The 25,220-nt window shown below is 40.9% G+C and overlaps 1 non-coding gene across 1 annotated transcript; it reads right to left on the reverse strand.

Moving 5' to 3' along the window:
• Positions 1 to 14,933: 14,933 nt before the first annotated feature.
• LOC148855681 (small nucleolar RNA R71) lies at positions 14,934 to 15,040 on the reverse strand. The gene has a single exon (XR_016095279.1). It is a non-coding gene; the product is annotated as a small nucleolar RNA R71 (small nucleolar RNA).
• Between the last annotated feature and the right edge of the window lie 10,180 nt (positions 15,041 to 25,220).

Consider the following 25,220-nt stretch of genomic DNA (forward strand, 5'->3'; position numbering starts at 1 on the left):
TTTGAATTCGAATTCAGCTTTAGATCATGTGTTTCTCTTCCTTTCTTTCTTTCTTTCTTGCTGTAATGGAGATTGAATGTTGTAAATTCAGATTATGTAATTAAGTTTTCTTGAATCATTCGAATGGATTAGATCCAGCATTTGATGTTTCTTGAATGAGAGAATTGATTGTAGAACTGATGGGCCGAATTGTTCTCTTAGAAATCCAGATCTGAAATTTCAGATCTGAGATTTGTAATGTCTAAATTGCTTGAGAAAGAATTCAGACATTCATTATTCAGCTTGGCCGATCTGTTCTAACCTCTTGGAATTGATAACTTGCACAATTCAGTTGGTGATCAATTCAGTTGGTGATCTGAATTGATGCCCAAGAACTGAATTGATAACTTGCACAATTCAGTTGGTGATCAATTCAATCTGAATTGATGCCCTTGAATTGTTTGATCAAATGCATGCATGAATGATTAGATTCTTAATAGAGATATAAGAATCATCATTCATGCATAGGATGAACAAGCACTTGAAAGAGGCTGTTCATTGCCTTGGGGTTTCACCAAACCAATGCTGAATCATACTCTATTCGAATGATCTAAGAGGGCTGATTGCTGAATCATCAATTTGTAATTTTAGCCTATTCTCTCTACTTGAATGCAAGGTGTTAAACCAATGCCTATTAGGTAGTTTGTAGTTTAGAATTTCAAATTTGAATAAACTGTAGTATTCGATTAATCAGATAAGAGCTGGCTGGTTTAGTATTAGTAGTAGCTACCTAAATCCTTGTGGGAATGATACTCTACTCATCTCTTTATTACTTGAATGGCTAGTGCACTTGCTAGTGTCATAAGGACCCATCACGAGGGGAGGTACTCCTTGAATTCATCAAAAGCTCGCTGACATTCCCTCGTCCACTAGGAGTCTTTTAGTTTCTTGATGGCTCGGAAGAAGGGAAGACATCGGTCAGCTGACTTTGACAAGAAGCGGTTGAGCGCCGCCACACGGCTAGTGAGCTTCTGGGTTTCCTTCACCGACCGAGGAGGTGCCATTTCCAATATGGCCTGTATCTTCTCAAGGTTGGCCTCAATACCTTGTTGAGTGGTGATGAAGCCTAGAAACTTGCCCGAAGTGACCCCAAAGGCACACTTGTTGGGGTTTAACTTCATATTAAATTTCTGCAAAGTGTCAAAGGTCTCGGCCAGGTCTACAGTGTGGGCCTTGGATTTCAGGCTTTTCACCACCATATCATCTACATAGGCTTCAACATTACTCCCCATTTGATCCTTGAACACTTTATTAATAAGACGCCGGTAGGTAGCTCCTGCATTTTTAAGCCAGAAGGGCATCACCTTGTAGCAGCATGTACCATGTTCAGTGATGAACGAGGTCTTCTCTTCGTCTTCGGGGTGCATCTTTCTTTGATTGTATCCGGAGAAAGCATCCATAAAGCTAAGCAATTCATATCCTGTAGCGGCGTTGACAAGGTGGTCTATTCTTGGCAAAGCAAAACTGTCCTTAGGGCAGGACCGGTTAACGTTTGTAAAGTCAATACAGATTCGGCATTTCCCATTAGCTTTCTTAACCAAAACCACATTTGACAACCAGTTAGGATAGTATACCTCTCGGATGAATCCAGCATCGAGTAGCTTGTCAACTTCCTCTCCTATGGCCTTCCACCACTCTAGTGCAAAGTTCCTCTTCTTCTGTCGAACCGGCCTAGAGCTCGGGTCCACGCTTAGCCAGTGAGTAATGATCGAAGGGTCAATTCCGGCCATGTCAGTAGCGGACCAAGTGAAGTGTTAGACAGTGTATGACCTTAGCTCCAATGAGCATGACGTACATTATGACATTTATTGTAAATGAATAAAGTACATATTTGATTCGAGTTATTGTGGTGTGTTTCTGTGTAATACCCTTAAACTGGACACATATGAGACTCATGTTAGTTTAGAATCTTCACAGCCATTGGATAGATCTGGGGAGATTTATCCTGCCAAGGCAGACACTGATGTGCCGCCAAGTTGGTAGGGGTGGCTTGTCTGAGCTGCCAGGGTGGGACCTAAGGTACATGCAGGGTGGGTTTTCTTGAAACCCTAAACCGGACCAGAATTTCAGTATTGCCCTGGACCTTAGAGATAGACGGGCAAAACTGGAATGCTACACCTGACCCCTAGACTTGATTGTGATACTATACTAGGTGTCGGATTGGACCGTTTTTGATGTGCGAATCAGTGAGATCCTTAGAGGAGCTCAAAACCTATGTATGTTGGGACAGTTCAAGAATTCATCTGAGTGGGTGATCATAGTGACAGGATCAGCCCCTTTGTCGGACAAAGTGAATGATCGGGAAAATGCACTCTCTCTGATGGAAACCTAAAAAGCTGGTAGTGGATTTCAAATGTGTTAGAAATTTGGTTTTTGCAAAATATATTTATATATTATGGTTTCACAAATTGTTTGCAAAAGGTTTTAATTCGCGGGATCCATGTGAGTAGAGAGTGTAGCACTGTACCTTGCAGTCGAGGGAGAGGTCCTCTCTTGTCGGGCAGTGTTTGATCATTAAGGGCAGAGAGGTTAAGTGTAAGACCATTGAGGGTTATACCTAATGGGCTAATCTTGCATCTACCCACCGTCCTTGGGCCTTCATAAGATGTCTGGACTCAAGGACCATTTAGTGTAAATGTTGGGCCAATTAAGAGCCCATAGTGATGGACTCAGGGGTTCACTGTATTCAGCATGAATTCGGCTAGGGGTTCACTTAAAGAGTCTAGGTCCAAATAAAGATTTGGATCAAGAGACTACTAATCAGATTAGGAGGTTGTCTCTTTAATGCTATAAATAGAGAGCAGGGTGGGCCTAAAAAAAAACAACAACATAGACATTACAAAAGACAACTCAGTTTGACTGATTTTTGCCTTCAGTTCTTTTTCTCCCTGCTCTTGCCGCTCTACCCTTTTCGATCTCCAATTCTTGATTCTGATCAAGATTTGATATTGATATTGTTTCTTGCTAGAAGAAACAATTTTGAAGTTGTGCTCGCTACCTCATTCGATTCTTCCTGAAGAATCACAAGTTCTTGGTGAAGAACTACATGTTGATCCTACCTCATCCTAAACTGTGTCATCTTCAGTGGAGGAAGGATTTGGTACACTCTTCAGGCGTGAAAACCTACGTTGGGATGAGCTTTTTGCATGGATTCCATATAAGGTATATCACTCCCTAATCTTGGTTTCAGATTTCGTCTAGTTTGGTTACAAGAACGAACCTTGAAAATGCAGTTTTCTAAATTGGGAATAGGATTCCAGGATGGGGGTAAAGAATTTTTTGAAATTTCGCCCAACCTTCCTGTAGGGTTTGGCCATCCATATGATGGATCTCCCATCCCTTCATTGGTATCAGAGCCATGTTCAAGTCTTGAACCAAATTAGATCAAATCTGAATCTGCGCAAATGGGAAAAAGGCGTTCTACCCGATTTGCGTAGTTAGCATTTTTTTTTGGGAATTAGTTCCCAAATTATGGGTGGATGATCTGGAAAATAAAATTTTATTATTCTGTTATGTTTATAGAATTGTTATATGAATGTTTCTTGAGTATTTGGGCTGCACGTGTGATGGAGATCGAATCTTTTTGGTGCCAAGATTGGCGCACCCTGCTATTTCTTTTCTATTCAATTTGGTTTGTAAATATATTTTTTTTATTTTTTAGACAAATTGTATAGGAAATCGATGTGATGTAATAATAGAAAAAATTAGGCTTTTCTATTTTATTTCCATCTAGAGATTGTTGGAGTGCGCAACAGAGGAGAAGAAGATTTTGCAAAAAAAAGTTCTACGATATGCAATTTTGCAGATATCGATTCTACAATCTGTGATTAACTGTTCTTTGTAGGTTTGTAGGATGTCCAAGAAAATCACAATACAGCCCTCTGATTTCGTTTTCTTGATAATTTGATTATCTTCATTTAATTTATTTTTCAGATCATTATTCTTGAATTAAATCTTGAACTGGACACCAAAACTTGGGCCGATTTGTACCAGATTTGGTCCAAACTGGTTGGACCGAATTGTTGGTTCGATGGGGTTGGTTTTTCTAACCCTAATTCGATTTATGCCAGAGGGTTGATGGCCCACTTCAAGTTTTAATTTGGCCCACCTCTGTAAAAACCTAGTTTTAATATGATAAAACTGAATCAGCCCTGATTTAGCTACATGGGCCGAACTGCTTTTTGCAATACAACCCATGTACCTAGATAATGTTATATGATAACATTATGGGTTCTGTTGGGCTGATATTGATTTAATCAAATTAATTAAGGGTTTTACAGATATTTTAATTGATTGGATCAATTTGTTTCATGCATGTGATGTATGGATGTGTGATGTGCTACGTACATGGGCCATAAGTACTTGGCCCATGTTAATTTGATAGTGGCTTTTTCGCACACCATGGATGAATGCACATCATTGTCAAGGTGTCCATAAGATTGGATGATCTCCCCGTTTGATGGGCCCTACATCAGCTTCCTCCCCAAAATGAACCATGCGGAACCCTAGCCGTTTAGGGCCCATTTAAATTTGGCTTTGAGAAAACCAGTGGGAGCCACTTTGGTTTGACCTAAATAAAACTAGAGCGTAATATTTTGTTCCCTCCACTGAAATATAAATGCATGTGATAGGGAGATTCATATGATGAATTCTCTAAATGCCTTCCATCATTAGCATGAAGATGGGTCCTTTAGTAATGAGGAGACGCACCATAAAATTGGGCTATCCATTTGCTATTGGATTGTTTCATAAGATGATAGGAGTGTCATAGACCGATGTGGGAGGGGCCTATCCTAAAATGGAAGACTCTCTCACGGTACCTTGGCGTTCACGAACATGATGGGTGATAGCTATAAATATAACCCTAGCAAGTGCACTAGTTATCAAGTAGTATAAAAATATCGTTCCCACGTGGATTTAACAAAATAAGTATTAGAACTACAGTCTTCCCTAATTATTTGGACAATCGAATTTCAGATTTGAGAATAAGAACTAATGAAAAAATAGAAACAGGAAAACAAGAGCAGAAGTAACAATGTTGAAGTATGTAACAATTGGTTGAATTTGCTAGGGCTTTCAGTCCACCTAACCATTCCAATGAATATTAATGAATGAGATTATCCAAGATAATTTGTCATTCCCATAAGCTGAAGTCTTTCTGATGAACCTACAATTTATCTATATTTTATGAGGTTTTTGCATGAAATTTTATGGGAACCTACAATTCATTCCCATAAGCTGATGAACCCATAAGCTGAAGTCTTTCCTTGCCCTATTTTAGCTTGATTGCAAGAAAGATTTCAGGGGGAGCCAAATCAACAAAAAGAAGGCAAAAGCAAGAAAAGAAAGCCCAAAATTTATCAAGTTCAGCCCGGCCCAGCCATGAGAGCAAGGGAGTTTTTATTCGGCCCAAGAAGTGCAAACTAACTCTTTGGAAAATCCAAGGGAAGAAGCCTAGCAAGAAGGAAATTTCAGCCCAGCCCATTTTTAGCCCAAATAACAGCCTAGAGTGTAGCCCACTTGAGCTCAAAAGCAAGCTAAGTTGTAGCCCAAATAGCAGCCCAAAGGGAGCTAGGGGCGGCAACTCCTAGATGTTTCTTGAAGAGAAGGAGGGAGCACTCTAGAAGGTTCATGAGGGGTGTAATACACCCAATTCTAGAGACTTCAAGAAGGGGCAAGAGCCCCCTTGAAAAACTATATAAGGAGGCCTCTAGGAGGGGGGAGAGGTGTTCAATTGCTTGAGAGGAAGGCTCTCCCACTCTTAGAGGTTCGGCCACCTTGAGAGAAGAGAAGAGAAGAAGGCTAGGCGCAAGGAAGAAGAAGAAGAAGGGCTGAAGGAAGTTCAAGACAAACAAGCTAGAAGAGAAGGTGAGTTCGAATTGAGGGTTTGTAATTCAAAGATCTTTTGTAATAAATCATTTGTAGTTTCATTCTCTTTTGATTTGAATTCAGTTTCTTTGTTATATTTTTCTTTCTTCTTTCTCCTTGTTTCCATTCTTCCTTGATGTATTTCAGCTTGTAAAATTTCAGTTCAGCAATCTAATTCTTTTTTATTCATTCAATTGGTCATGAATTGTACTTGAAGTTTCTTGAATGAGGGTGTTATTGTAGATTTATTCGGCCAACTAACCTTCAAAACTCAGATCTGAATTCTCAGATCTGAGATTGCAAGATCTGAATTGCTTGAAAGAGAATTCAGATCTGCAATTTTCAGATTGGCCGAATTAATCTACAGCTTGAAATTCCTAGAGTGCTTGAGAGAGACTCTAGGAATTCAGATCTACTATTCAAGAACTGAATTGAGTGCAAGGTTAGAGATAACTTGCACAATTCAGTTGGTGATCAATTCAGATTTGAATTGATGCCTTAGAAGTGTTTGAAGAAATGCATGCATGGGGATTAGATTCTTGCTAGAGATAGAAAAACCGTCACTCATGCATAGGATGAGCATGCGCTTGAGAGAGGCTGTTCATGACCTTGGGGTTTCACCAAACCAAGGCTCAATCATGATTTATTCGAATGATCCAAATTGATAGATTGCTGAATTCTGAGATTGACATTTACTGCTTACTCTTCTAACCTGATTTGAAGGCAATTGGGCCAATGATTTAGATAGATTTTAATTTAGAATTTTTTTTAGCTTTCATTACAGTTTTGATTATTTGTTGATCATATAAGAAGTACTCAATTTAGTATTAGTAATTGTTTCCTAAATCCTCGTGGGAACGATACTTCACTCACTACTTTATTACTTGAACGGCTAGTGCACTTGCTAGTGTCACAATGAGCCACACATCACTTTCCAATTTTATTTAATATTCTCTCTCGAGATAAACTAAAACTACTTCTATCAGGTAACTCCTCGATCTCTCGACTAGAGTTCTCAAGATAGAAGTGCATTAAGTCCAAGGAAAAACTATTATATTCAGATGAATCATGTGTATATACCCCTATATACCATTCAATTCACACCATGAATTATGTGGTCAGTTATGTGAATTCCTCTCTCGATTCATTCACATATGCCTGATGAATTAAGAGATGGTCACTCCTAATAGCATTAAGCAAGATAATTCATAGACTATATGGAAATCACGATCTTGAATAAATCAGAATAAAAATATATTCATTGATATGATTAGGCTTTCCACAACCCTAACTATAGATAAATTAGTTCATACTAGCAGAAATAAAACAAACAAGAGGAAAGAAAGAACTCATGGTTTCGCCCTTGGAGTTGAGATCTCCTCTTCTCCTTGCTACCACCTCCTTCTTGCAGACTTCTTGCTTGATAGTTGGATTGCTCCTCTGCTTCTTGATGCCTCTCTAGTCCGCTCCCTACCCCTTTATATAGCTTAAGGGGAGGGGGTGGTCTCCTACTCTTTCTTGAAGTTAATCTCTCAAAAATAGAAAGTCGTAGTCTAATCCTACTCTTATCTCTTTATCTAATGAACTCAATCTCTTTATCTTTGCGATTACATCATAAATTTAGATCTGATAAGACTCTTCTCAGTTTTTTGTTCTTGGATTCGTATTAGACCTCCTCTGCGAATTGGGCTGCTGCCAGGCTTTTCTGCAAGTTGGGCTTCAGCTGCGGATTGGGCCTTCCTACGAATTTTCCCCGACTTCGAGCCTGGATTTAACTTCGATTCAGGCCGAATCTGCGAAAGCCCAAAACATGAAAGTTGTGGTTTTTTCTCTTATCTATCTAGTAGGTCTTGAATCAGCCCAATCGGAGTTCGGATACGCGAGTTAGGCCCATATTACTGAATGGTGCTGAAACTATGAAAAATCATCCGATTTGCCTTTCTTTGCTCCTGATGCCTTCTTTCATGCCCTGAACCAAAATACAAAAAATATGAGTCCAATTATGTACTAATTAAGTATGCAAGATAGAATATTTTGGGATAAAAATGTGATAAATTCTACTCTCATCAATGGGTAAGCACTTACTGGACATAAAGGTTTAACCTAAAATGGCAATGAACCTTGTTTGGCAGAGGCCAAAGGGAAAGCTCATGAGATGAGTGGATGTGATCCTTCACAGAAGGTGATGGGGTTATGTAGCTGAAACAATTGGCTCCATGCACTATATGTGGTTTCCCTCATTTCCAGATACATAGTTCGTAGTCTCCGTCACTGAGATAGGAGGGAAATCTCAGAGATGAAAAAATGGAAATGGAACATAAAAGCCATATATATGTAGATAACATGAATCAAATCAGGTTGTAGACTAATATTTGTTTTGCCTTTTATCAGAAATGGAAAACAGGCAATTCGCCAAACAGTTGGATGATAATAAGCTTAAGTGCCCAAATTACGCTGACTAGTATCGTAACCTTATGTTAGTTCTGACGTCCGAGAAATTGGACAAAGTTGCTAAGAACCCTGCTCCAGATCGTCTGGGTGATAGGGCTTCTGAGGCCCACAAGAGGGAATATCAAGAATGGGAAGAGAAAAACTCTCTTGCCCGATGCTACATCATAGCCTCCTTAGATAGTCAAATACAACGATAGTTCGATCAGATCGAAGTGTCCAAGGATATCTTGGATAGTCTAAGGACCATGTATGAAGAGCAGAATTGTTCTACTTGTCAGAAGGTTCTAAAGCAGTTTATGACCCCACAAATGTCCAAGAACCAACTAGTTCATGACCATTGTATTAAGATGATGGGATACATCAATGAACTTGAGGCTCTTGGATCTGGGCTAGATCATGTCACCAAAGTTGATGCCATCATGAACTCTTTGCCTCCTTCCTTCAATTAGTTCATAATGAGTTACATAATGAACAAGCTAAATGTTAGCCTTCAGGAACTCAACAATATGTTGAAGAGGGTCGAAGAACTGATAAAGAATGATGATCCCATATCCATGCTTGTTGAAGGTGGAAAATCGAGCAAGAAGAAGAGGAGGGCAAAGAAGAAATCTTAGAAGAAAACTAGCAAGCCTAAAAGGCAGAAGAAGGACAAGGCATCAGATGCTTATCACTTCTACATGCAAATCGGCCACTAGAAGAGGAACTGTCCTCAGTACTTGGAGACCAAGAAACAAGGTAATTTTGAATCTTTTTTCATAGAGACCAATACAAATGATACATTGCAGGGGGTTCTACTCATGCATGTAGTACATTGCAGGGGTTCAGGACAAGTAGAAGACTGAGTGATAGAGAAGTAATTCATTACTTGGGGACTTCTACAAGTGTTGCAGCTACAACCATAGGAACTGTAGAATTGTATTTCAGAGAAGGAATAATTACATTAAAAGATTGTCTTTATATACCCAATTTGAGAAGAAATTTGATTTCTGTTTCAAAATAGAGTGCGGATGGTTATTCCGTTCTTTTTAGTAATGTGATTACTCTCAAAAGGAATAACAAATTCCTCGCATATGGAGAACTTGAAAATGGTCTCTATGTTCTCCATCCTTCTCTGAAAACAAAAATAACCAAAACTACGTCAGATAATAAACCCAAGAAAAGAACCCGTGATACAGTTAATTCCACGTGCTTGTGGCATTACCGACTTGTCCACATTAACATAGATCATATCACAAGGTTGGTAAAGGATGGTCCTTTGGATTTTTTAACTGTAGAAGATCTTCCAACCTATGAACCTTGCCTTCAGGGTAAGATGACGAAACGACCATTTAACGGTAAGCCTGAAAGATCAACAGGCACGTTTGACCTTATAATACTGATGTATGTGGTCCCATGAATGTTAAGACATGTAACGAACACTTTTATTTCATAACATTTACTAATGATCACTCTCGAAATGATTGCGTGTACCTAATGAGACACAAGTCTAAATCCTTTGAAAAGATCAAAGAATTCAGCCAAGAGGTCGAGAAACAGTTGGGGAGACACATTTAATCCCTTCGATTAGATCGAGGAGGCGAATATCTCTCTGACGAATTCAGGGACTACTTAAAGGAAAATGGGATAGTATCACAAATTGCTCCTCCTGCTACACCATAGTTAAACGGTGTGTCAGAAAGGAGGAACCAGACTTTATTGGATATGGTCCGATCACTTCTCATACACTCGGATTACCTACATCCCTTTAGGGTTACGCATTAGAAGTTGCGATGTACGTGCTGAACCGGGTCCCAACCAAATCCGTTCCGAAGACTCCCTATGAGCTTTGGACCCACAAAAAACCAAGTGTGAGACACTTGAAGATTTGGGGTTATCCAACACATGTTAAAAGAATAAGTGCTGACAAATTGGAATCTAAGACCGGTCGTTGCTTATTTGTAGGTTACCCAAAAGGCTCTGTAGGGTATTTATCCTATGACCCAAGAGAGTAGAAGGTGTTCTATAGTCGAAATGCCCATTTCTTTGAGGAATATTACATCCTGAACAATCATTGTCAGGAAGTTGTTCTTGATGTGGAGAGCTCAGGGGTAGTGGGAGATGCCCCATAAGCTCCAATTAATAACCAACCTAGGAGATCTATCTGGGCATCCAGGCCTCCAGTTTGTTACAGCTATGAACAAGAAAGTTACTTGGTGGAAGCTACGACCAGTGAGGAGGATCTTGTGACTTATACGGAAGCTATGTTAGACATAGATTCCTTGAAGTGGGTAGATGCCATGAGAGCTGAGATGGACCCAATAGAGACCAATGAAGTCTGGACTCTAGTAGATCTGCCCCCTAGGGTAAAAGCAATTGGTTGCAAATGGATCTACTATAAGAGGAAGAAGGGCCCCAATGGTAAGGTTGAGATCTACAAGGCATATCTTGTGGCGAAAGGGTACACTTAGAAAGAGGGAATCGATTATGAGGAAACCTTTTCGCCCGTGGCCATGCTTAAATACATTAGGATCCTGTTAACTGTAGCAACATACCATCACTACGAGATTTGGCAAATGGATGTCAAAATCGCGCTCCTAAATGGAGATCTTACTGAAGATATTTATATGCAGCAACCGCAAGGTTTCATAGCTGCAGGTCAGGAACACAAGTTATGCAAACTCAACCGATCCATATATGGACTTAATCAAGCTTCTAGGAGTTGAAACATCCGGTTTGACTCTACTGTCAAACAGTTTGACTTTGAGTAGAACCGAATGAGCCCTGTGTTTACAGGAAGACCAATGGGGATAAGGTTACGTTCTTGGTTCTGTATGTAAACGACATTCTACTCATTGGGAATGATGTAGGAATGTTGACTACATATCATGGGACTTTGACTCTATAGAGATAGATCGAAGAGGATAATAGGATTATTCCAGTCAACTTACATTGACAAGATAGTCAAGAGATACAGCATGGAGAACTTCAAGAAAGGAAATATTCCTTTTAGGCATGGAGTCACTCTCTCCAAGGGTATGTCTCCCAAGACACCTGAGGAGATTGAGGGTATGAAAGAAGTTCCCTATGCCTCAGCCGTAGGGAGCATCATGTATGCCATGTTGTGCACTCGGCTAGACATTGCTCAGGCCGTGAGTGTGGTAACTAGATATCAGTCTAACCCAGGACAAGAGCATTGGACCACTGTGAAAAATATTCTGAAATACTTTCGAAGGACAAAAGATTTTTGTCTGGTATTCGATGGTAGTTCACTACAGATCCTCGGGTAATACCGATGTCAATTTCCAGTCAGACCTAGATGATAGAAAGTCTACATCTGGATACGTCTTTACGATGGGGTCCTATGCAGTTAGCTGGAAAAGCAACAAACAGGGGTCCACAGCAGAATCCACAACCCAAGAAGAGCACATTACCGTAAGTGAGGCTGCCTAATGAATGAAGGTGTTCATTCTAGAATTTGGAAGCTAACACATCACCCATTCCACTGTTGTGTGACAACACTGGATCTATGGGAGATTGATGTTAAAAAGGAGCATCAGTGATGTGTGCACAATTTACATATAAATTATGGTGTTTATGCAAGGTTTTGATGCTGATTTGTGTGAATTCTTACCCCAATTTAACTTGATTTCATGAAATTATCAAAGGGGACAATTATAAAGGAAAAAGAACATAAAACCATGCTAAAAGAAGCCAAATTGGAGGTAATACAGCCCAATTGGGAGAAAGGCCTAACCGAAAGGTCAAAGGAGGGCTAGTCGGCCCTTAAAGCCCATGCAACACTCTTTGGGAGAGCCCAGCCGCAACCTTCCAAGGGAGCCTATTCGGCCCAGCAAGGAGGAGGTTCATTTGCAGCTCAAGGAGCAGTCCAAATTGCAGTCCAAAATAAGCTAGGGGCGGCAACTTCTAGAAGGTTCAAGAGAAGCTAAAGGCGCCAAACTTTCTTGATGAGAGAACTTTCTAGATGAGTTAAAGGGGCTGAATAGAAGGCTATAAAAGGAGAAGAGAAAGAGGGGAAAGGGGGTCGAATACCTTTTGGGTCAAAAACCTTTTGGGGCGAATTCCTTTTGGGGAGAAGAGAAAGATAGGCACAAGAGACGAGAAGAAAGGAGAAGATTCAAGAATATTCAAGAGAAGAAGAAGATGATTTCGAATTTGGAGAAGCCATTGGAAGAGATCAATCTAGGTTGTCTTCTTCCTTGATTTCGGCACAAGTGGTAATTGAATTCAGCTAGGGCTTTCATGTTTATTTTCTCCATTAATTCAATCTTTCTTGCTGTAATTGAATGATGTTTCATGTAATTTCAGATCTGTAATTAGTTCTCTAGGTTTATTCGAATGGATTAGATTCAATTTTCATGTTTCTTGATTAGAAATTTAATTGTTAGAACTACTAGCTGAATTGATCTTAATCTTTGTAATGTCTGAATTGTTTGAAAAAGAATTTAGGCAATCTCAATTCTGTTTCGCCGAACCGTTCTTCTTTCTTGGAGTTTTTAGATTGCTTAAGAAAAAGTTTAGAAATTCGGATCTGCTAATCAAGAACCGAATTGAGTGCAAGGTTAGAGATAACTTGCACAATTCGATTGGTGATCATTGAATCTGAAATGATGCCCTACAATTTCTAAATCTTAATGCATACATGGGGATTAGATTCTTGCTAGAGATAGAAGAATCATCACTCATGCATAGAATGAACATGCGCTTGAGAGAGGCTATTCGTTGCCTTGGGGTTTCACCAAACCAAAGTTGAATCCTAATCTAATCGAATGACCTAGAGATCTAATTGCTGAATCAATTCTGTGCATAGTTACCTTGTCTTCTCAATTTGCTTGCAAGGTGTTTGATCCAACATGTTAGAGGTAGTTTGCTAGTTAGGATTTCAGTTTTGCATTAGATTTACAACTCGGCTAATCAGAAAAGAGTAGGCTGATATACTACTAGTAGTTGCTGCATAAGTCCTCGTGGGAAATGACACTCTATTCATCACTCTATTACTTGTGCGGCTAGTGCATTTTCTAGTGTAGCAAATACGCATCAAGTTTTTGGCACCGTTGTCGGGGACTTATTGCAGCAATATTAGGAACTATTAGCCACTATTAATCTGATCTCTAACTCTATGCATTGTAGTTCAGATTTGTGTGCATTAGCCTATATTGCTGATCTAGGTAGTTCTCTTTTCCATTGCCGAATTGCTTCATCTTTGATTGCTATTTTAGTCTTAGTAGTGTAGCTGCATTTTAGTTCTACATATTTTATAAAAATAGTGTGGTTCAGATCTGTATACATTACTGTCATTACTGAAATCAGAATTCAGATCTGAGCACACAGAGAGAAAAAAACTGATATAGCTGTAGAATGTAGCGCCTTGATTCTAATGCTGATTTGATAGATTTCTGAATTCATTTCTGACTTGATTCAATAGTATAGAATGTAGTTTTTGTAGAACATAGGTTGCAGATTGCATTTCAAACTTGATATATTTCTGATTAGTAGTAGGATTCAGTTCTGTATATAGTAACCTTCATTTATGATTTCTGTAGTTTTCTCTCTTATTGCTGATTTGCTTAGTTTATGGTTGTTGAATTTTTTCTGGAGACCTTGTAAAAATGGTGTAGTTCAGATCTGTATATATTAACTATCACTGCTGAAATTAGAAATCAGATCTGAGCACATAGAAAAAAAATATAACAACTGTTCTAGCTGATTTTTGTTCTGTACATCTTAAAAAAAGAAATCTTATACCTTCATTGCTGATATTCAGATCTGTGTATATTAATCTTCATTGCTGAAATCAGAATTTTTTTTCCTTCTTCTGGCCGACTGTACATATATTAGGCTGCTAGCCTTGTCCAATCCTGTATATCAGCTCTGTAGGGTGTAGTTTTCCTTATTCAAGAAAGTACTTCTCTGATTTCAATTTTGCATATCAAATTTCAGATCTGTCTATTCTTGTTCTCGAAACTTTTCTTTTCAAATGGCATTCAGTCTTTGCCTTGTAAATTGCTACTATTAGGATTGCTAATTGTTTAATTATTTACATTTCTAATTTGAGTACATTAGTTTTTTTCTTGCTTCAACTAGTACAGTTTATGACAAGCAGACCTAAACCGGAGGAAGTCCCTTATGACCCAAAGATTGAAAGAACCCTCAGCATCCGCTTAAGAGCTGCTAGACAAGTTAGAGCTGAAATTGAAGAGATGGTCGAACCAAGGACTATGATGGACTATGCCAAACCAACCCTTACCAGAGTTGCTTCAAGCAGTGTATGACCAGCCATTGCTGCCAATAATTTTGAGATCAAACCAGCCATAATTCAGATGATCCAAAACACATTTCAGTTTTGTGGGATAGCTCATGAAGATCCAAACTCTCACATAGCCAATTTCTTCGAGATTTGTGACACTTTCAAGCATAATGGGGTGAGTGATGATGCTGTTAGGCTGAGGTTATTCCCATTTTCATTGAAAGACAAGGCCAAGGCTTGGCTAAATTCATTACCGGCCGAATCTATAGCCACTTGGGATGAGATGGCTAGCTGATTCCTCTCCAAGTACTTTCCTCCATCCAAGACAACAAAGATGAGAAATGACATCACCACTTTCTTCCAACAAGATGGAGAATCTTTATATGAGTCATGGGAGCGTTATAAGAAGCTGTTAAGAAAGGTCTCTCACCATGGACTTCCTATATGGCTGCAAGTGCAAACCTTCTACAATGGTCTAACCGAAGCCAACAAGACCATCCTAGATGCGGCAGCCAGGGGCTCCATCAACAATAAGGCCCCTGAAGTGGCCCATGCACTCATAGAGGAGATGGCAGCCAATAATTACCAATGGCATTCAGAGAGAGCACAAGTGAGCAAGCAGCATGGTCTTCACAATGTGGACTCATACACAACTCTATCTGCGCAAATAGGTGCACTTAGCAAGAAAATTGATGAGATGCAAATGGAAGCCATGAATGTGCAGTCCGTGACATGTGATTGGTTTCGGGGAGGCCACATCAGCACTAAATGCCAAGTTGGCAATCAGTTTAGGCAGTCCACAGAACAAGTAGACTTTGTTGGCAACTTTGCAAGGCAGCAAGGAAATCAGAACCACCATGCCTTTAACCCCGGATGGAGGGGCTACCCGAATCGGTCATGGCCAAATCAGCATGGGCCGAAGCCCTTTCCCCAAAATTTCCATCAGTCGGAAAAGAAATCTAACCTAGAGAAGCTGATGACCAAGTTCATAGCCAGTGCTGAAACCAGATTTCAGAACCAAGAGGCTTCAATAAAGAACTTGGAGAATCAGGTTGGGCAGTTGGCGCAAATGATTTTAGCAAGGAAAACGGGCACTCTACTAAGCAACACAGAAGTGAATCCACGATAACAAGTGTAGGCTATTACTTTAAGAAGTGGTAAGGAGCTGCCGGAAGTAGAGAAGAAAGCAAGGGATGAAAACAAGGTAGATGCAACCCTTGAAACCGGAAACAAGAAGGAGGAGCAATCTGAACCGCAGCAAACAAGACACCAACAGTCGCAAGTTCCCTTTCCCAATAGGCTGAAGCAACACAAATTGGAGAAAGAATTTGGCAAGTTTCTTGAAGTGTTTAAAAGTTTACATATTAATATCCCTTTTGCTGATGCTTTAGCCCAGATGCCACACTATGCAAAATTCTTGAAGGAGATGTTGGCAAACAAAAGGAGATTGGGTGAAGTGGCTACAGTTGCTCTCAATGAAGAATGCTCGGAAATCCTTCTCAACAAGCTGCCCCAGAAGCTTAAAGATCCAAGGAGTTTCACTATCCCACGCACGATAGGCAGTTTAAAAATTGAAAAGGCATTATGTGATTTAGGGCATAAATTTGATGTCATATTCGGTTTTCAAGAAATTGGGGTTGGGAGAACCCCAACCCACTAGAGTTGCATTGCAGCTAGCTGATAGATCCATGAAGCATCCAAGGGGAATCATAGAAGATGTGCTTGTTAAAGCATCCAAGGGGAATCATAAAGCATCCAGGGGGAATCATAAAGCTATCTGATCAATGCACCCATTATGATAGCACCGGATTGGACACTTCCATTTGAGCTAATGTGTGATGCGAGTGATTCAGCCATAGGAGTTGTATTAGGGCAAAGATTGAACAAACACTTTTCAGCCGATCTACTATGCTAGCAGAACTTTGAATGGTGCTCAACAGAATTACACCACAACCGAAAAGGAACTACTAGCGGTAATCTTTGCTTTTGATAAGTTTCGTTCATATCTAATTTTGTCCAAAGCTATTGTGTATACAGATCACTCGGCAGTAAGGCACCTACTCGCCAAAAGGATGCAAAACCGAGGCTGATTAGGTGGATCCTCTTGTTGCAAGAATTTGATGTTGAGATCTATGACAAGAGAGGCACTGAGAACGTAGCTACTGATCATCTTTCCCAGTTAGATAATGCGGATTTAGAGGAAAAGACAATCAGCAACATCCGAGAGGAGTTTTCAGATGAACAGCTCTACTCCTTTCAGATAAATTCATCGCCTTGGTATGCTGATTTTGCAAATTACCTTGCTGCACATGTTATCCCTCCTCATCTTTCATATCAGTAGAAGAAGAAATTCTTCTCTGATGTGAAACATTATTTGTGGGAGGATCCCTTTTTGTACAAGCTATGTGCAGATCAGATCATAAGGAGGTGTGTCCCTGAGGAGAAGATGGAGTCGGTGCTCCGGTACTACCATGATAGAGAAGCGGGAGGCCACTTCAGAGCCAACCGCACTACAACCAAGGTTTTGCAATTCGGTTTCTATTGACCTACCTTGTTCAAGGATGCTCATAGGTATGTGTCTGCATGTGATCAATGTCAGAGAGCAAGTAACATTTCCCGGCAGAACGAAATGCCCCTCACTAATATTCTAATTTGTGAAATTTTTTATGTATGGGGTATAGACTCAATGGGACCCTTCCCAAAATTTTTTGGCAATAAGTACATCCTAGTGGCTGTTGATTATGTATCTAAATGGGTGGAAGCCATGGCTTTACCTACAAATGACTCTAGGAGGGTATTATATTTCCTGAAAAAGCTATTCACCCGATTTGGCACACCCCTGGCTATCATTAGTGATAGGGGAACAGATTTCTGTAACACCCAATTTGAGTGGCTGATGCAAAAATATGGTGTTACTGATGTGTGGCTCATTGTGACACTAGCAATGCACTAGCCGTTCAAGTAGTAAAGTAGTGAATAGAGTATCGTTTCCACGAGGATTTAGGAAACAACTACCAATACTAAATTGGTCAATTCTTATCTGATTAACAACACAATATAACTTTATTCAAAAACTAAAATCCTAAGCTAAAATCTATCTAAAACATTGGCACAAGTGCCTTCAATTCAAGTTAGAAGAGTAAGCAATAAAACCCAATTTCAAGATTCAGCAATCAATCAACTTGAGTCATTCGAATAGCCCATGATTAAGCCTTGGTTTGGTATAACCCCAAGGTCATGAACAGCCTCTCTCAAGCGCATGTTCATCCTATGCATGAGTGATGGTTCTTCTATCTCTAGCAAGAATCTAAACATTCATGCATGCATTTCTTTAAACACATATAAGGCATCAATTCAAATCTAAATTGATCACCAACTGAATTGTGCAAGTTATCTCTAACCTTGCATGCAATTCAGTTCTTGAATAGTCGATCTGAATTCCTAGAGTCTTTCTCAAGCACTCTAAGAATTCCAAGCATTAGATCAAATTGACCAACTTGAAAATTGAAGATCTGAATTCTCTTTCAAGCAATTCAGATCTTACAAATCTCAGATCTAAGATTTCAAATCTGAGTTTTGAAAGATAAATTGGCTAATATGATCTAGAATCACCCTCTATTCAAGAAACATCAAGAACAAATCAGATCCATTCAAATGAGAAAGAAATTGATTACTTAATCTAAAATTTTACAGCCTTAAATTCAACAAGAAAGAATGGAAGAGGGAGAGAGAAAAATTTACATCAAAAGAAGCTGAATTCGAACCAAAGAAAGATGAAACTAAAAGGAATTATTACATAAGATCTCTGAATCAAAATTCCCCAAATTCAAACTCACCTTCTTCTCTTCTTGCTAGCTTGAACTCCTTCAGCCCTTCTCCTTCTCCTTCTTGCGCCTAGCTCTTCTTCTCTTCTTGCTAGTTTGAACTCCTTCAGCCCTTCTCCTTCTCCTTCTTGCACCTAGCTCTTCTTCTCTCTTCTTGTCTTCAAGGTGTTCAAACCCCAAAGGATGGGAGAGCCTTAAACTTGAGCAAATGAACACCTCTCCCCCCTCTAGAGGCCTCCTTATATAGATTTTCAAGAGAGCTCTTGCCCCTTCTTGAAGCCTCTAGAATGGGGTGTATTACACCCCCTTTGAACCTTCGAGAGTGCTCTCTCAAGAACCTTCTAAGGGTTGCCGCCCCTAGCTCCTTTGGGCTTCTATTTGGGCTGCAATTAAGCTCCTTCTTAGCACATGTTAGCTACACTCTAGGCTATTCTTTGGGCTGAGAATGGGCCTCCTCTTGCTGGGCCTAAATTTTCTCCTTGCTAGGCTTCTTTCCTTAGGTTTTCCCAAAGATTTAGCTTGCACTACTTGGGCCGAATGATACACCCTTGCTCTCATGGCTGGGCTAGGCTGAACTTGATAAATTTTGGGCTTTCTTCTCTTGCTCTTTTCCTTCTTTTCCTTGAGTTGGTTGCCCCTGAAATGTTTCTTGCAATCAAGATAAAATAGGGCGAAATTTAATTAAACCGGCATAAAACTCCATGCAAAAACCTTATAAATTATAGATAAATTATGTGCTCATCAGTTACACACAATTTAGCTACCCCATATCACCCTCAAACCAGTGGCCAAGTAGAATTAGCTAATAGGGAGCTCAAGAGAATTCTGGAGAAGACTGTAGACTCTACTAGGAAAGACTGGGCAATCAGGTTAGATGATGCATTATGGGCATACAGAACTGTATATAAAACACCCATTGGCATGTCTCCCTACAGGTTAGTTTTTGGAAAAGCATGCCATTTACCTGTTGAATTGGAACATAAGGCATATTGGGCACTAAAATTCTTAAATTTTGATTCACAGGCCACAGGAGCAGAGAGGCGGCTGCAGCTGAATGAGTCGGATGAGTTCAGACTTGCCGCCTATGAGAATGCCAAGGTTTACAAGGAGAGAACTAAAAGATGGCATGATAGGAAATTGTTGAGACGTGATTTCCATGTGGGCCAGAAAGTGTTGTTGTATAATTCCCGTCTCCGGTTGTTCCCGGGCAAGCTGAAATCGAGATGGTCTGAACCTTTCACCATCACACAGGTTTTCCCCTATGGAACTGTAGAGGTCACCCACCCGGCATAGGGCACATTTAAGGTGAATGGTCAGCACCTCAAGCCATATATAGTGGGAGGAATGTTGCCTACTCCATCCACTGTATACTTAGATGACCAGTGATCTCACTAGACTGTCGAGTTTCGGATGAGCTGTCATAAACTTTCTTGTTTGTTTTCTGCTTTTCTTATTCTTAGCATTTGAGTTTAGTTTTTTTTTTTTTAGTTAGGATGTAAAACTGGTAGGCTACTGATCTCTCTTTCTAGTTTAATGTGATTCTTAGCAGCTAGAGGCTTCCCATCAAAAGAACTATTGCAGAATTTGAGAATGATCTTCAGGGAAGTCCTCTCAACCCCTCTCCTTACTTGATATTACTCTTCATGCCCTTACCCTCATTGCTGGATTCATTTTCACTCCCTAACACTAGGAACATTGAGGACAATGTTCATCTTAAGTGTGAGGGAATTAGGCTATAGCCATGCACCTCACTCATCCCAACACATACATACATGCATAGACAGGCCGAATAAACTGAAATTTCCCCCAGATTATTAGGTGAATTCAAAAAGGGAATACAATGAGTTGAGGGAGACCACTGTATGTGTCAGTTTATTCTTGTGAATGATCCAAACTTATCACAATTCATGAGGTTAAGGGAGCTGAATATGATTTTCAGCATGACCGGCCCTAGCTACCTTCATGTGTAGAATGCACTTGATTGAATAATTGATAATCAGTCGAGCTAGTCACATCTGAACTATTAATGCAAGAGATTCAACAACTGCAAAAGAATTAACTCCGCTATTCCGAGCTGAATAGTTAAACTAACAACTTGGAATATGAGTATGGTTATCTGCCTCAAGCCGGTGACCAGTGTGAGATGGAGCATAAAATGCACTCACACCAAAAAAAGTGTGAGATGGAGCATAAAATGCACTCACACCAAAAAAAAAGTGTGAGATGGAGCATAAAATGCACTCACACCAAAAACTTGGGGAAAGAAAAGATAAAATTCGGTGACGGCTGAGGTTCAAAGGGACAAAATGCGGTTGAACACTCAAAGAGGTGCAGTTACAGATTTGACACCTAGGAAAGTGATGGTTAATTTTGGCGGTCAAGGAGCTGATCTACATATTGAATGGGAGTGAAAGTTGGAACTTGAAGAATCTCATATTCTCCCCTTCCTTAGTTCTTATGTATGTGATAAGAATGGTAGTTCATAGGAATAGAGCAGAATACTTACACAAGTTTCCCGACCACTCAATGCATTCTCCTCCTAATGTCTTTGCTTGAGGACAAGCAAAAGCTTAAGTGTGGGGGTGTTTGATGTGTGCACAATTTACATATAAATTCTGGTGTTTATGCAAGGTTTTGATGCTGATTTGTGTGAATTCTTACCCCAATTTAGCTTGATTTCAGGAAATTATCAAAGGGGACAAGTATAAGAGTAGGCTGGTATACTACTAGTAGTTGTTGCATAAGTCCTCGTGGGAAACGACACTCTATTCATCACTCTATTACGTGTGTGACTAGTGCACTTGCAAGTGCAGCAAATACGCATCAATCAGCAGAGAATGTGGCAGACCCATTAACTAAGCCATTGACACAGAAAGTGTTTGATAAACACGTGGAAATTATGGGACTCCGACTTATACCTGATTGGACCTAAGTGAAAGTGGGAGCTGTTAGACAGTGTATGCCCTTAGGTCCAATCAGCATGATGTAAATTATGACATTTACTGTAAATGAATAAAGTACATATTTTATTCGAGTTATTGTGGTGTGTTTTTGTGTAATACCCTTAAACGGAAATTTATCCTGCCAAGGTTGACACTGATTTGCCGCCAAGTTGGTTGGGGTGGCTTGTCTCAGCTACCAGGGTGAGACCTGAGGTACATGCAGTATAGGTTTTCTTGAAACCCTGAACCGGACCAGAATTCCAGTATTGCCCTGGACCTTGGAGATAGATAAGCAAAATTGGAATGTTAAACCTGACCCCTAGACTCAATTATTATGATACTTCACTAAGTGTCGGATTGGGCTATCTTTGATGTGCCAATCATTGAGATCCTTAGAGGGGCTCAAAACCTGGGTATGTTGGGACAGTCCGAGAATTCATCTGAATGGGTGATCATAGTAACAGGATCGGCCCCTTTGTCGGACAAAGTGAATGATCAGGAAAATGCACTCTCTCTGATGGAAACCTAAACTGCCGACAGTGGATTTAAAATGTGTTAGAAATTTGGTTTTTGCAAAATATATTTATATATAGATATACTTATATATTTTGGTTTCACAAATTGTTTGCAAAAGGTTTTAATTCGCGGGATCCATGTGAGTAGAGAGTGCAGCACTGTACCTTCCAATCGAGGGAGAAGTCCTCTCTTGTCAGGCAGTGTTTGATCATTAAGGGCTGAGAGGTTAAGTGTAGGACCATTGAGGGTTATACCTAATGGTTTAATCTTGCATCTGCCCATAGTCCTTGTGCCTTCATAAGATGGCTGGACCCAAGGACCATTTAGTGTAAATGTTGGGCCCATTAAGAGCCCATAGTGATGGACTCAGGGGTTCACTGTATTCAGCAGTGAATTCGGCTAGGCCTTGTAACAGAGGCTAGGCTGAACCCACGTGGTTGATGTGTAGATCAATGATAGGGTCCCACGCCATACAAAGAGAGCCAAGCTAGCCAACATTAAAAGGAAGTGATACTGAAAGCTTAATGGGCCTAAAGCCCATTTCAAGCTAGGTTAATTGGATTAATTAAATAGGGGTGGATCTGAGTTTGGATCAACTGATAAGGATAAGAGGATAACTCTTATCCACTTAAAGAGTCCAGGTCCAAATAAAGATTTGGATCTGGTAACTCCAAATTTGATTAGGAATAAGTTGATCTTGAACTGTAGATAAGATAAGGGATTATCCTTATCACTTAAAGAGTTTAGATCCAAACAAAGATTTGAATCAAGAGACTCCTAATTAGATTAGGAAGTTGTCTCTTTAAGGCTATAAATAGAGAGTAGGGTGGGCCTGAAAAAAGAAAACAACAACAACACAAACATTATAAAAGACAACTCAGTTTGATCGATTTTTTCCTTCAGTTCTTTTTCTCCCTACTCTTGCCGCCCTACCCTGTTTGATCTCCAATTCTTGGATCTGATTATGATTTGATCTTGATATTGTTTCTTGCTAGAAGAAACAATTTTGAAGTTGTGCTCACTAACATCATTTTATTCTTGCTGAAGAATCACAAGTTCTTGGTGAAGAACTACCTGCTGATCCTACCTCATCCTAAGTTGTGTCATCTTCAGTCGAGGAAGGATTTGGTACACTCTTTAGGTGTGAACACCTACATTGGGAGGAGCTTTTTGCGTGGATTCCATATCAGGTATATCTCTCCCTAATCTTGGTTTCAGATTTGGTCCAGTTTGGTTACAAGAACGAACCTTGAAAATGTAGTTTTCTAAATTGGGAATAGGATTCCCGGATGGGGGTAAAGAATTTTTTGAAATTTCGCCCAACCTTCCTGTAGGGTTTGGCTATCCATATGATGGATCTCCCATCCTTTCACGAAGACATCGACATTAGTTTTGAGGAAACTTACTAGTTCGGATAGGCTCTCTAGGGGAAGATTGGACCCGACACGGACTGTCTTCCCAAGCTCGTCCTCGTTCAGGAGAACCGAGACAAGGTCCTCAGCCAGTTGACCTCGGCTCGCCAGCTCCTCCCCGAGGTCAAGGCCCTCAAGTGGCAATGCTTCTTTGTTCTTGCCCTTTAGCGCCGCCGCATAGCACTGACGGGCGACATGTTGAACCCCCCGAACGACTCCGACGCCATGCTCGGTTGGGAATTTGAGGGTGAGGTGGTAGAAGGATATGGTGGCTCACAACGCGTAAAGGGTCGGTCTCCCCATGATTGCATTGTATGGGGAGCCAATCCTCACGAAAAGGAACTCCATCTTCCTCATCACCTGTCGAGGCTAGGTTCCTGCCGTAATTGGTAGGGTGATCTTTCCTTCCAGCCTAACAACATTGCCGGAGAAGCCGACCAGTGGGACGTCGGCAAGCTGAAGATGCTCTGGAACTATCTTCATCTTTCCAAAAGCTTCGTAGAAGAGGATGTCTACCGAGGAGCCACTAATGACAAGAATTGTCTTGACTAGGAAGTTAGCTACTACGGCCGGAATCACCAACGTGTCATCATGGGGGACTGTATTCCCATAAAGGTCCTTGTCCATAAAGGAGAGGTCCTCGTGCTGTTTTGGCCTCTTGGGGGATGGCCCTTGGATATTCAACTACCTGGTGTAGGCCTTGCAAGCCGAAGCCGAGGCTCCCCCGGAGGCCGAGCCCCCAACGATGACGTTGATGACTCCGACAAGTGTCCACGGCAGATGAGGAACTCTATTTTGTTCTTTAACTCATAACAGTCCTCGATGTCATGGCCGATGCCGCGGTGAAACTTGTAGTACTTTTTGGGGTTCCCACTCTTGGGGTTCCTCTTCATCTTTTTTGGCCACTTCATTAACTACTCCTCACCTTATTGCATCAGGACCTGGGTCTAGGAGGACGACGGATTCCTATTATCTTTGCCGCCATCACCGCGACAAGCCATCACCGCGACAATCTTCATCCTTTCATTTCTTTCTGGAACGCCTGCCATTGCGTTTGGTCTCCTTCTCTTGGTGGTTCCCAGCCAAAGCCTCCTCAACCTTAATGTACTTTTGGGCCATTTTGAGGAATTCTAGCTTCATTTTCGGTGGGGTCTTGGCGACTGAACACTTGAGGGCGGAGCCAGCTCGAAATCCGTTGATGGCGGCATGCATTGATACCATGGGGTCGAGGTCCCTGACCTCGAGATCTTCTTTTTTAAAGCGGTCGATGTAAGATCGTAAGCTCTCGCCTGGCTTCTATTTAATGCACAAGAGCGAGACGACGCTCTTCTGGCACCGCTTGCTACTGATGAAGTGGGTGATGAACATATTAGCGCTGCCCCCTTGAAGGTGGCCTGGAAAGTTTGGCACGTCAAGGCATCGGAATACCCGTAGAGTATCATGAGTGCTAGGAAACTCTCCAAGTGGTCATCAGGGTTCAAGGAGTTATTGAACATCTCCAAAGTAGGAGCCTTGAAGTGTGGGGGCAGAGGCTCCGAAATGATTTCCAGGGTGAATGCATTCATGAGGCCGGTGGAGTGGCTGTGACTAGTTGAGGCGGGGGCATGGGCCCCAAGCTCAACTCAAACTCGGCAAGTACCAGATCGGCAGGGGCATGGGCCCCGCTTCTATCTTCATAGACTCGGTGGGTGTCAGCTCGAATTCCTGAGTACTACGAGGTTGGGTTGTCCGCTCCTCTGTGGGTGCGACAATCGTTCAAAACATTTCGGAGATCCGAGACAGGAGGTGGATTGGCACGACGTTGGCTCTCGCCCCAAGAGTGAACTCTAGGGCGGCCGAGGTGTCTGCCATCATCCCTGGGAACCTCCTATCGACGGCGGTGGTACTGTTCCGAAGGTTGGTGGCTGTCTTCGAATCAAGCAGA

This window comes from Nelumbo lutea, chromosome 4, assembly GCF_056320005.1.
Source record: "Nelumbo lutea isolate HS-2025 chromosome 4, American lotus-T2T, whole genome shotgun sequence".
Taxonomy (NCBI): domain Eukaryota; kingdom Viridiplantae; phylum Streptophyta; class Magnoliopsida; order Proteales; family Nelumbonaceae; genus Nelumbo; species Nelumbo lutea.